The 12621-nt window shown below is 47.3% G+C and overlaps 1 protein-coding gene across 5 annotated transcripts in view; it reads left to right on the top strand.

The window, feature by feature from the left end:
- The window catches only part of PC (pyruvate carboxylase), a 111916-nt gene that overhangs the window by 29173 nt on the left and 70122 nt on the right, over positions 1–12621 (top strand). The gene's annotated exons all lie outside the window — the stretch shown is intronic.

Raw genomic sequence — 12621 nt, 5'->3', positions numbered from 1 at the left:
AAGGGCAGAAATATATATTCTTATGTTTGCTTTTATTGCTTGTCTTAGTCATTTCCCTTCTTGTTTTTTCATGTACGTTTCTCCTCTTCTTTACATTTTTTTCTTCTTTCTCTTAGTCCTGACTCTACAAACATTCCTGGTTTCTCATGATCTGGTCTCCTGCCTTCCTCACCACCCCCTCCCCTTGAGTAGATTTGACACCATCCAGCCCTTTCAAACAGGCAGAGCAGAACCCAAAGTTGGCATCCCAAATTCTCTCCTTTTCTTAATTTCATGAACAAATGAACCTTTACTGTAAGTCCGTGTGTGCCTGGGGTTGAGTAAGTGCTTGCCCACCTGACATCCCCCTGGTTTTAACCTCACAGCAGTGTGGATGCATGAAACAGCACCCCTGCTTTACTAAAGTCTCCAAAAGGTCAGCCTGTAGAGTTTCCCGTTGATTGTCTGTAAACTTCCTTCTATTGGGCTGTCGGAACAGGAGGGAATACAAATAACCAGGTTGTTTGTGTCCATATAGCTAGTGCTTCATGTATATGGATTTTGAACAATGACTTTTATCTTTTGCTTCCCTCTCCCTTGCAGCACATTGCTGGGCTGTGGCGTCGCTTCCACGTCAGAGAATGAAAGTGGAGGGGACTGCGATGGCATGATTGGGAATCGGGCTCTAGAGTCAAACTGTTGGGTTCAAGTTCTTGACTCATTAAAGCATAGCTATGGAGGCCAACCTGGATGGTTAAAAATTATATATTTAAAACGTAACATTGTCAGCCGGCCGGTTAGCTCAGTTGGTTAGAGCGTGGTGCTAATAAAACGTAACATATAGGAGCCGGCCCGTGGCTCACTCAGGAGAGTGCGGTGCTGATAACACCAAGGCCACGGGTTCGGATCCTATATAGGGATGACTGGTTGGCTCACTGGCTGAGCGTGGTGCTGACAACACCAAGCCAAGGGTTAAGATCCCCTTACCAGTCACCTTAAAAAAAAAAAAAAAAAAAAAAAAGAGATTGAAATGATGAAAAAACAAAAAATTTAACCAAAATAACAAACTGAAAGCTTAACCACATCACTTTAGACTTCTCATCTTTGTCCACGTGCTTGTGTATATTGTACATACTTGTCACCAGAGTACATACATGATTAGGCCCATGTGCCAAATGAGTCGAGTTGGTATGTCCCTAGTCCCTGGTCATATTAATTTACCATTGTTTGCTTAAATCATTTGCCTGCTGTTGAGTATTTGGATTATTTCCAGGATTTTGTGATTCTTGATAGTGGTAAGTTTTGCTTTCAAAGTTTAATAGTTTTTAAAAAATTCTACTTCCTACACTATGCCAGGCACTTAAGAAGTACTGAATAAATATTTATTGAATTATCTATGCTTGCTCTTCCCATTTCATTACCGTGGACAATTGCAGCTTAGCTATAATTACCTATTGTTCCAGATTGTTTCAAAAAAGATAATATCCATTAAATTATGTGCCTTTCAGTAAGAGCTGTACGTTTTACATTTGTAAGCTGTGTATGTGTTTTTTTTTTTTTCCAGATAGAAAATAGCTTGCTTGCCTTTTCTTTCTTTCTTTTTTTTTTAAAAGATTACTGGTAAGGGGATCTTAACCCTTGGCTTGGTGTTGTCAGCACCATGCTCACCCAGTGAGCAAACCGGCCATCCCTATATAGGATCCGAACCCGTGGCCTTGGTGTTATCAGCACCACACTCTCCCGAGTGAGCCACGGGCCAGCCCCTTGCTTGCCTTTTCTGATCACAAAGGTAATATCTGCTTAAAGAGATTCAGATAATGGCTTTGCCTGGACTGTAGACTTTGTCTTTTAGAGGCCTCCAAACAATTTCACATCTGCAGAAGAACATGCGTCTTTCCTGTCTGCCGTATCATTCTTTTCATTATCTTCTCTGCGTCTTCAGTTTGCTTGACTTTCATCATTTCCATCTAAAAACTTAGATGTCTTCTCTGAGACAGGAGCCTGGGATGCGCTTGTCCTCTTGTCCAAAGATTATGTCTGTCTTGTTTGCAAATAAGAAGGAAGAGTAAATAGAGCATTTGTCCTTTGTTCTGCCAAGTCAGCACTCTTAATTCCTAACTTTTCTCTGTCTCTGTCTCTCTCTTTCTCTCTGTCTCTTTCTCTCTCTCTCTCTCTCTCTCTGCCTTGAGATTTTCTGACTTTCCGAAACTGTGTGCTTTCTGGTGACCCATTTAAAACCTTCGCCTATGACATAGCTCTTTTGCGGAAAGGCAGGAATGGACTATTGGACTCTTTTCCCTTGGCCTTTGCTGAGCAGCAGAGCTGTCCCCCATCTTCCCCCTTGCTGCTCAGTAGATGTCTGGTCTCCTTTCCCTGCGGCAGGTGACATGTGTCAGCAATGGCGGGCCACTCTCTATTTATGAAGCTAGTATTACTGACCTAGGCCTTCCTTTTCTCTTCAGAGTTATTTTTCCAGAAACAAGGATGGCCTAATGACCTCTGTGTCCTTGTCTGAAACCCCTGTTTTAGCTAACAGCAAACTTGGACAAGTTAGTTCATACAGCAGGGTTAAAGCCCAGGAATGAAGTGAAACTAACAGGCCTTCTCAGTGATGGAGAAACCTCATCACCAGCCCGGGTAATGGATCTCTGCTTCCTGTGGATGTTGTGCAACTCATGCCCACATTGCTTGCAGCCATGCAGGGATCTGGGCCAGAGACTGGAGATGAAAGGGTAGAGCAGAGGAAGACCAGGTGCTTCTCACTGGAGCTGCAGGTGCACATCTGGAAGAGCTGGGCTCCTTGCTTATTCTAACAGTGACGCTGATGACCGAAAGAAGGCTGTGATCTCAGGATGGGGCAGTTATTTGTTGAATGAAAATACATCTGTCTATAGCTCTCTCTTCCTCCTCCTTGTCATCATTCTGTTTTAGATTTTAAGCCCCAAAGCCTATTTCCCACCCTCTCCTCTCTGATTTTTAAATTAAGAGGATCCCAAACCCCTTTACTTCTTCAGAAAGTGCATTGTTGAGATTGTAAATGCTGAGTGGGCTTAAGGTAGACAATGGGACTTCTAACCTTGTTCATGAGCACAGTGAAATTCCAATTAGGAAGATGAGATGGGGTTAGAGAAGGAATGTCTTAGTGAATGATGGAGGGGAGGCAGCTTTGTCTTTGCAGAGCCTTGTCAGTCTGAAATTCTCAGGGACAGTTCCCAGGTATGGGGAAAATGGGATCAGAATTCTTGAGTGGTTTTGTATCTGTTGGTTGCTTTTTCTTCATTTAGAACTAAATTCTATAAAAGAATACAACAGTAAAATAATCATGGTGGTTATAAATAATAATGGCAACACAGTTTGTTCTGCTCTCCTGGAGTTTCTTTCTGTATTATCTCTACTGCCTTGCAAACATCCTGGAAGTAAAAGGTGTTACCCTGAGGAAACTGAGACTCCAAGGGAGTGAACTACTAGTCCAAGGTCATCGGGCGAGGAGGTGGCAGAGCTCAGATCGAGACTCGTCGCTTAGACCCTACCACCCAGGCCTGTGCCTTCCCCTATTCCATGCCACAGCTGCTAACAGAACAAAGTACACCCCACCCCGGAAGGCTGCAGGTTTGTACTTTTATTTCTCTGAATGGCTCCAGGTTTTCCCTTTGTCATTTCTGTCCTTGTGTCCTTTGCAAAGCATGTAGCTTCCTTTTATGTTGCCTACCCCAATAGCATCTGACACGATGCCTGGGGTCCAGGAGTGGGGTTCTTTGCTCAGACATGTTGGTTCTCATCTGCTTCACAAAATCATCCTTGGTCTCTGTTCTCTTTTTCTTTTTATTTCCTTTCTTAAATGCTGCTTCTTTAAGGCTATAGTGAAGACAAAGATAATCCCGCCCGAGGGTTTGAAGAAATGTAAAGGAGAAGTTTTTTTAGCAAGCAGCTGGGTTTTTTTAGCAGGACTTTTTCCACACTCCTCGTTGCCCTAGTGAAAGTGGGCTGTCTTCCTCACGACTCAGAGGAAACAAATGTATAAGTGGATGCAGTCAGGGGCTGGCCAGGTAGCTCAGTTGGTTAGAGTGTGGTGCTGATGACACCAAGGTCCAGGGTTCGATCCCTGTACCAGCTAGTTGCCAAAAACAAAAAAACAGAAAGAAAAGAAATTGATGCAGTCAGGTGGCAGTCAGTCCAAGAGCCAAGTAAAGCATCTTGTCCTTGGCATGTTTCCTTTGTCACAGGCCTGTATTTCTATGCATTGTACAAATTAAATTTGGATCCAGGCCCGGCTTTATACCCTGAGGAGGCCGGAGTTCTAATCCACAGTAGAGGGACGGAGGCCAGAGGGGTGAGGCTGCTTGGAGGAGGGTGCAGTGAAGACACAGAAATGGCTCTGAGCTTTGTGGGGCTGATGGAAACCACTGCTTAGAGTTGGCCCTCAGTCCCTTCTGAAGCTCCAAACAGGTCCCCAGGAGACAGGCCTTCCAGGGTCATCACTTTACCTGGTTTTAAGTTCACACCCATTCTCCTGTCCTCCTACACTTGTCCCAGCCCCATACTCTGAGATCTGAGGCTTCCTTCCAAAAACTGCATTCGAGTTCGATGCTTTCCTTCCTACCCAGCTGTTAGGCAGCGGCTTGTGGCAGGAAAAAGAAGACAGAAATTTCTGTTGCCCTTAGGATGGTAGGTAACAGGGATGCTGCGTGAATACTTCTGGTTACAAAGACCAGCCCTGCTGATGAGCAGCCTGGCACCATTTGGCAGGGTGTCTTTGGAGCCAGCTGGGTTCATCTCATTGACATGTGAAGGCTGAGAACACCATCTCCCTTGCTTCTCCCCTAACCTTCCCTTTCTCTGTGCCACAGCGAGAGGTGTGGTATGCTCTGGGTTGTCCCTTGTCACTTACACACAGTTTCTGTCTCTGCTAATCTGATTACTTCAGATTGAACCAGCCTCATTTTGAGTCCATTCATTTATATATTCATTTAACAAGCATTTGGTGCCGGGCACTACATTTTCAAGTCTGTGTCTGCTATTGTCAAACTAGTATCACTTGCAGAAGTTTGGGCCTCTGATGTGTCTTCAAACTGATGCCCATTTTGTAAACCCAGGTACTCTTCTTGAGTAATACAGTGTGGTCCCTAAAGAGTTAAGGCCTAGATTTTGATTCCGGCCTCATGCAAAGGGTGTACCTGGACCAGGGCCCTCACTGCCACACCTCGTTCTTTTCTCTCTCCGTGATGGGTAGTTAGATCCCCCTCCCTTCCCTTGTTATCTGCGTGCTACTCACAGTACAGATCCTTAGGGCTGGTCCATTTACTCACTGCATCTAGCCTGGAGCACATTTGACTGTTGTCACTACCCTGTCCTCCTACCCCTCCCCATGGGACAATGGTTTCTCATTCCTTCCCAGCTCATCAAGCTACTGGAGGTCTCAGGAGAGTTCCTAACATCCTCCCACTCAGGGCTCTGCAAAGATGCTCTTTAAGGGTGAGAGTGAAGGGAGAATTTGAAAATAGAAAATTTTTCTCCATTCGTTTTACCTTTTGAGACTAACCCAGATGGCTTGAAGGTAGTCTACTTGGGCCCACAGTGCCAGGGCAGTGTGAGCCTTTTCCAGTGACTGTCCTGAAACCATTTTGTCTATATGGGCACTGAAGGCTTATTTGGCTTGGTCTGGCTCCTCTCGGCCCTATTAGAGGAACTTGTGGATAGAAGAGGTCATCCAGGGAGAAGTTCTGAGTGTTGCTGCCCTCTCATCCTGGGCCTTCTCCACTCGGCTGGGGCTCTGCTTTGAGGCCAGGGTGGGGAGAACATCTGCAGGACACACGACTCAGCGCGGCTTATCTCCCCACCCATCTTATCTGCACACCCACACTCCCCAAAAGAGAATGTTAGAAGTAAAATTAATAGCAGAGTTGGTTCTAATGGACTCAAGAGAGTGGTTTGTTTACTTCCTTTCTACAGGAGCTATGGGTGGAAGGAAGAATTCTGATCACCTTGCTCATGAATTTTTCTTTAATGCAAAATTCTTTAGGAGGAAGAAAAAAGATTCCATTTGTTCTTTCTGTTAGCACCTGGAGAGCTCACAGGCTGCTGTGAAGAAAGGGACTTGGGCATTTGACTAAAGGTTTTTTTTTTGTTTGTTTGGTTTTTTTTTTTTAAAGATGACCGGTAAGGGGATCTTAACACTTGACTTGGTGTTGTGAGCACCACGCTCTCCCAAGTGAGCTAACCAGCCATCCCTATACAGGGATCTGAACCTGTGGCCTTGGTGTTGTCAGTACCGTACTCTCCCAAGTGAGCCACGGGCCAGGCCTTGACTAAAGGTTTTGATGGTGGCTATTCCATGGGGATAAGAAGATGTGTTAACTTCCAGCTTGTCCCCTTCCTGTAGCAACAGGTTCTCCTGGACCATTCCAGGCTCTTGGCTACCCTCAGAGGAGCTTCCCTGCAGCCCACCCTGAGCTGTAAGTGCTGCCATCCCAGAAGGCTGAGGCCAGGCCTAAGTCGCCTCTTGCCCCAGGTTGCCCAAGTTCAGGCCAAACAAATCTCTCTCTTATTGTACAGAATGCCAGCAGTTTTCCAGACCCTTTCCCCTTCTTGGTAACTTTCTCATATCTGCCAGGGCAGTGGACATGCATTGATTTAGGTGTTAGACATTCTGAAGCTTAGGGCTGGTTAAGGCAAAATGCATTCACAAGACGAAGCCTGTGGATGTATACAAAGCAACAGACATCAACATCAATCTGTAAAATAGGATCAGTCCTCCTGGGCCTGGTTCCAGTTCTTCTTGGAGCTTAGTTCTAGAACTTCAGACCTGACCTCTTTTCTTAGCTCATCAATTCTCCATACCCTTGAGCTCTTTTATCCCAGGTAGGAAAAGGTGAGGGGCCATCTCTGGAAACCTATACCAATTTGCATAGACTCTTCTGAAAAGCAAAGTACTTTCATATTCATTCTTGAGGGGGTTTAAAATCTCATTTTGTAGATGATTGCCTGGGGTCGTGAAGAACCAGACTGAGATTCAGTTATTCTGCCACCAAATCTTACATACTTTCTGCGATGCCATGTTTTTCTCCCTTTAGGGTGTATTGGTTCTGTAACCATTTACCCACTGCCTACCTGGATCCCTGCCTTGCTAGGTTTGGGGGAAGCCGAGATGAATAAGCCACAGTCTGGCAGCTCCTAGGGACTCAGCTTAGGGGTGAAGTCCTCCTTACCCTGTTAGGAACACAGACGGCACATATAAAACTGCTTGCCTGTGGGCACAGGCCTGCTGTCCACAGCCATGGGTGCTATGGGAAGACAGCAGGAGCTGGGCCAGGTCAGTCTATAAGCATTTGGTGAATGAGGACCATGTCCCTTACTAGGGAGCTGACAAAGCCGGGGAAGAGATCTGGGTCCTGTGTAGAGGGCATGGTTCTTGCTGAGCCCGCCAGCATAGAGTGCGTTCCAGTGGAAGCAGTGGCTAACAGAAATGCAGGGCAGTGTATTTGTTTTGGGGACTGAGGAGGAGGGAGGATTAAGCAGAGGCGGGTGGAGGGTATGAAGGGCGTTGAAGGAGAGCCTGAGACAGTGTGGGAGGGTAGTTAGTACTTAACAAGAAATGCTGAAAGATGCGAGCAGCGGCTGGTGCCTGGAACCAAATCCAGGGGCTTCTGAGGATTGCAACCAGACTTCCCCCACCAACTGTGCTGTCAGGACCAGAATTTCTGCTGATTACCCTCTCTATTCCTTTAGCACAAGACTTTAGGAGATATTGTGGAAGTCTGGGAATCTGGCATGCTGCCTCCTGAGGAACTGCTCCCTGTGAGGCCTGCTGAGGCTGATGGCACTTCTTCCAGCACTTCCCACTGAGGGAAGGGCACCGGGACAGCCCTCTGTGTGCTGGAGCTGAGTCACCCTTAGATCCCTGGTTTCTGCATGATTGCTGGGCATGGACTGGTCTTCAGCTGGCCCTCAGCTTCAGGGGCCACATTGTGTAGCTGAGGGAGACCTGCATTTGCTCCACAGCCCTTTAGTGAGCGGGCTGAATGCTAGGCCCCATGCTACATGCTAGAGATACAGCAGGGAAAAGAAGGCCTCGGCACATCTCCTGTCATCAGGGGAGACACACAGAAGGCCGGTTCCTGTTCAATTACAGCTGTGATCAGTGATGCAAAGGACAAGCACAGGACTGGCCCGTGGCTCACTCAGGAGAGTGTGGTACTGATAACACCAAGGCCATGGGTTTGGATCCCTATATAGGGATGGCCGGTTAGCTCACTTGGGAGAGCGTGGTGCTAACACCACCAAGTCAAGAGTTAAGATCCCCTTACCAGTCATATTTTTTAAAAAATAAAAAATAAATAATAAATAAAAGGACAAGCAGACAGTGGGTAATGAGGGCTGTCTAACCCTGCTGGCTGGTTAGGGTAGCCTCCCTCCCCCATTTAGTTATCTGTTTCCCACAACAGGCAGAGGCTGGGTGTGGATCTTGGCAGAACATGGGGAACCTTGGGGGATGGGTGGATGGTGGGAGGAGCTTATGGCAGCCCCACCCCCCGCCCCAGCTAGAGTTAGTTGCTGGAGCTGTCTGTATACCTGGTGACCCCTTCCCATTGTCATGTCCTGGGACACTGTGTGGTACTGGTACGGCTATTAACCCAGCCCTTGGTGGTGTCATTGGAGGTGATGGCATAAGTGCCCTGAGGGAAAGTTGAATTAAATGCTTTCTCACCTGCCAGTGGGTTATCAGTGTGTAGATTATCTGGGCTTGTTCTTTCCACATGTTTGTTGAGCATTTACTACTGGCCAGGCTCAGTCCTTCCCTCAAAGAGCTGCTAGCAAAAGTCTTCTTGCCTTCTTTCTTCCTGGCTTTTGTGTTGACCTTACTGAGAGATTGGGCAGGAATATGGTGTGAAATTAACAACAAACCACCTTTTCACCCAGTAGGATCTCAGCTTAGAAGAGATGCGAAAACAAAGACCTGGTGACTCACTGAGTGTTTGGATTGCCTGACATTTTGAATTGTCCAGGTGGCTTGATAACCCCAGAGAATAAAAACAAGCAGTACTGGGGCTTTGAATTCCTAGATTTCTTTTTTGAGTGCAACCTCTCAACCCTTGAAACCCATGATTGTGGCTGTGTCCTCAGGGCCAGCACCATCCTTAGGCCTGGGTAGGCACGGCCCCTGTCCCCGACTCTGCATCTCAGGGGGCTTCACATTTTGGAGCACCTCCCTCCAAATTTTCTAAGTCGGCCTCCAGTGCCTGGGGCTGGCTGGGACCCCCAGTGCCGTTCTGGCTGGGTGTTTCATACCTAGACTGGGATCTACATCGGCCCCTTTGGGGTACTCTCTATACCTCTACCCTGTGCAGGAACAACCAGATGTACTATGGAGTTGTCCTGGGGCCCCATGTCTGGGCCCAGTTCCAGGAGCTGGCTGCAGTGTTTCTTTTGTAGGATCATGTGAGATTGGGCTGCCACAATGGTGCTGACAGGCTAATTTTGGGTGACTCAAGTTTTTTATATACATGGGTCCCACAAAAATATTTGCCTGGGGCCCCACACATCCTAGGGGCAGCCTGCCCAGGGGCTACCCACTGGGCCCTTCAGTATCTGCTTAGCAGCTTTGGGCCTGGACAGAAAGAGGATAAGGGCCTATTGTTAGTCCCTGAGGCCTGAATGGCACTTTGTTTTCTGCATTCGGCTCCACAGGCCAAGCGGCTTTACTGCTGCTGCAGTTGTAACCGTCTCGTCTCCAGTGAAAACTCTGTTCACACTCTGACATCAGATTGTTTTACTAAATATCCTGGGAGGACAGGACTTTGAGCCAACTAGGGGTCTTGTGTTGGTCGCTGCTTGGCAAGGGCTGATAACTGCATTGCTGAAGGAAGGAGCCTTCCCTACCAACAGACCTTAGCTGTGGGTGAAGGAAAGGGGAAAACACCTTTGTTGACATTGAACTCGGGGGCTAGTTGCAAGAATCTAGGCCAGCTCTGAATTGGCAGGAAGGGAGTATGGTAGGAACTGGTTGGAAAGCCCCCTCCCTGCCCCAGGGTGAACTGTGGCTGGGGACAAGTGGGCAAAGGCAGGGGATGACAGTATTTGCTGCCCTCTTCCTTTCCTCTCTGCCTCTGGCCCTCCTTCCCAACCACACATGGTAGCCTCTGGACCCTCTCCAGTGCGGAAGCAGGAAAACTTCTCAAGAATTAAAGGTGCCTATTTTGTGTTGAGGTCAAAGGAATGGAAAGGGGGTGTGGGGCAGAGAGAAAACAAGCAGACAGCCTGTCGTCAGGTTTGGAAACCACAGGGAACAATGTGTTCAAACAGCCCAGACTCCTGCGCCCTTTAAAGCTGACCGTCAAGCAGAGCACGAGGTCAGGCCTCCTGCAGACTCAGTTGCAGCACCACCTCCTGCCCCTCGTCTGTGTCACAGAGTGAACCAGGCCGCGTGTTTTGTTCTGAAGTTGGCTCTACCTTCCCCCAGGCTAGCAGGGAATGCTGTCCTAGATCAGTGGTTCTCAAAGCGAGGTCACCAGGCCCCTGCAGGGCCTAAGACCATTTCAAGGGGGTCTGAGAGTCAGAAGGGTTTTCATGACAGTACTCACAGGTTACCTGCCTTTTCAATCGTGTTGAGGTTTGCACTGTGGTTACTTGGAGGTGGGTAGCTGACCGACTTTGTCTTGAAAATGTATGTAGTGAGCCTGTTGTTTCAAAGAAAATGACTAATGATATTTGTGGCCAATGGTAAAAGCAGAACTTCCAAGCAAAAATTAGAATTTTGGAAAACTCGTACCCATCGTCATGAGCTTGAGAGCTTCCCAGTACTTAAAGGCTTTTCTGATCAGATTGGTGGTGATGTTGCACATAGGATGTTTTGGCATTTTGGTTTAAAATGTGTCGACATCTTAAAGATCAGCATAACTTAGTGAACCAATATTTTTCAGATAGCCAGTGAGTGAGGTTACAAAATCATGTTGGGTAAAAGGTTCATTTGCAATTCAAGAAAGGCCAGTGGAGTTTAATGTCACAGAATAGGAAAAGTTCATAGGGTTTCAGAGTCCGTGTTACACTTAACTACTACTTGTTGAGTTTTGGTGTAGTGTGAAAGAGGGGTATCCACAGCTGTCTGAAAAGGCTATTAAAATATCCCTCCCTTTTGCAACTACATGTCTGGGTGAGTCCAGGTTTTCTTTTCTTTTCTTTTTTTTTTTTTTAAAGATGACTGGTAAGGGGATCTTAACCCTTGACTTGGTGTTATCAACACCACACTCTCCGAAGTGAGCCACAGGACGGCCCTAATTCCAGAACATTCTTATCACCCCAGAAGGAAACCCTGTGCTGTCACTCTGTATTACCCCTTCTCCTAGCCCTTGACAGCTACTAATCTACTTTCTATCTCTATGGATCTCCCTGTCCTGGACATTTCGTGTAAATGGAATCATACAATATGTGGCCTTTTGTGCCCAGCTTCTTGTGCTTAGGATGTTCTCAAGGTTCATCTACTTCGTAGAAAGTAACATTTTCTTTTTTTTTTTATGACTGAATAATATTCCATCATATGGATATACCACATTTTATTAATTCATTCATCAGTTGATGGCTATTTGGGTTGTTTCCACTTTTTGGCTATTATGAACAAGGCTGAGTTCTCGGTGACCATGTGGCCCTCCAAAAGACTTGTGCACATTCAGACCCACCTGCCCCGAGACCTCGGCTGGATCAGGGCCCACTTGCGTTTCCTCAGCTGCTCAGCCTGCTGTTCCTCTGGACACAGCTGCTCTGGACACGGCTGCTGACATGCAGTGAGCGTGCTGACCCAGGCAAGGCCTCTGTCTAATCAGCCTTGAGTTCAGGAGGCTGAGCAGAAGCTATGACAGTGATTGTGCCTCCTTCAAGGAACCTTGGTAGAGCCCAGCCTGGTGTTTTGTGTTTTTGTCATGGCGGGTGGTGCCCAGAGGGTGGGACCTCTATTTCTGTTCTTGAAGTGATCTGTAGAGGTTTAGTGGTACGTTCAAGCACTTAAAAATTTACTTGCTAATGAAATCATTCTGGGCCACCAGCTCATACTAACCACTAGGTAACACAAGTCCTGGTGAAGGACCAAGTCTCCAGGGGAAAGACCAAGTCTCCTGGTGAAGGACCAAGTCTCCACAATGTCACCAGTTCCAAGTGGGCAACCTGAGGCATAGTGAGGTCTAGCAGGAAGGAGGAAGATATTAGACTCCTCTCACTTTTTTCTTCTTCCCATCGGATCCTCTGCTTCTTTCCTGAGGCCAGCTGCCCCATCTGTCTCGTGGCTAATGTTGCCATCCTGGCCCTGGTGCTCCCTCCTCTGTAGAACTCAAATACTATGGCCCTTCAATCTTTCCCCAAGAACCCGTGGGCAGTAGCTTTTGACAGCCCCTTTCCCAGCTCACCCCTGACCTGGTTATTAGTTTATATTCCTTCCCTCAAACAGTCTGGTCAAGGGGCCGAGCCTGTGGCGCACTTGGTAGAGTGCTGCGCTGGGAGCGCGGCAACGCTCCCGGCTGCGGGTTTGGATCCCATATAGGAATGGCCAGTGCGCTGAGTGCTGGTCACGAAAAAGACAAAAAAAAAAAAAAAGAAAGAAACAGTCTGGTCAAGGCCCACCCCTGAGTCAGAGATTGGCTCACAAGCAGTCTCTCTCTC

Source organism: Cynocephalus volans, chromosome 4 (assembly GCF_027409185.1).
Source record: "Cynocephalus volans isolate mCynVol1 chromosome 4, mCynVol1.pri, whole genome shotgun sequence".
NCBI classification, from domain to species: domain Eukaryota; kingdom Metazoa; phylum Chordata; class Mammalia; order Dermoptera; family Cynocephalidae; genus Cynocephalus; species Cynocephalus volans.
Note: the sequence above shows the minus strand (reverse complement) of the source record. Positions and strands in the feature narration are given on the sequence as shown.